Below are 807 nucleotides of genomic sequence, written 5' to 3' on the forward strand. Positions count from 1 at the left end.
ACCCTCGCCTGGCACACACGGGCGCCTGCCTCCGCCATCTTTGCTGAGGGCGGCGCTTCCCGCTCCCCTCGGCGCGGCCGGAGCGCCAGCGCCCGCTGCCGCCATCTTTGCTGCGGGCAGCCCCGGCGGCGGGGCAGGGAGGCGGGGACGGCTCCTGGCCGGGAGCGGGGAGAGCCAAGCGGGATGAACAACACGGGATTCACCTTCCCGCCTGCGCTAGTGTCAGGAGGCCCATGGGAGGCGCATTAGCTCCGTGCCTCCACGGGTAACTTGTAGTCGGAGTGTGATCCGTGCTTCCAGTACGGGGTCGGCATGAAGAAGTTTATAATGCTGGTAGCTACGCCTGTAAGTGGTGTAAGTACGAAGTGGACAGGCTCTGGGCACTGGCCCTACACTGAAATACATAATAACTTCTGTGCTGCACAGCTACAGAGTGTGAGCGTTCAAAGTCAGGCCAGGGTATGGCTGTAAGGAGTGTTTGTGAAGCAGGACAATTCTCCAAGTAGCTTATTCTGAATATCCACATTAACTTCTGTGAGTTCTACCTGGATTTTTTCCTTTTATTTTAAGGCATGAAGAGAAAAAAAAAATCACCTGCAGTAAACAGCTCTTCTTGTATCGACCCTGGGATGATTCCGCAGGCAGGAACTGGGCAATTCCATTCCTTTGTGTGGAGCAGAGGTTTCCATTGGCCGGCACATTACTCACGGCTGGGATCGCTGCCTTCCCTCCCCTCAGCGTCATGGATGTAAATGCCTAAAACACCCACAGTCGCTCTGATCATTGCATAAAGTTATATTAATACTC

The sequence above is a fragment of the Agelaius tricolor genome, unplaced genomic scaffold (assembly GCF_023055355.1).
Source record: "Agelaius tricolor isolate 1412-34295 unplaced genomic scaffold, bAgeTri1.0.p SCAF_1, whole genome shotgun sequence".
Taxonomy (NCBI): domain Eukaryota; kingdom Metazoa; phylum Chordata; class Aves; order Passeriformes; family Icteridae; genus Agelaius; species Agelaius tricolor.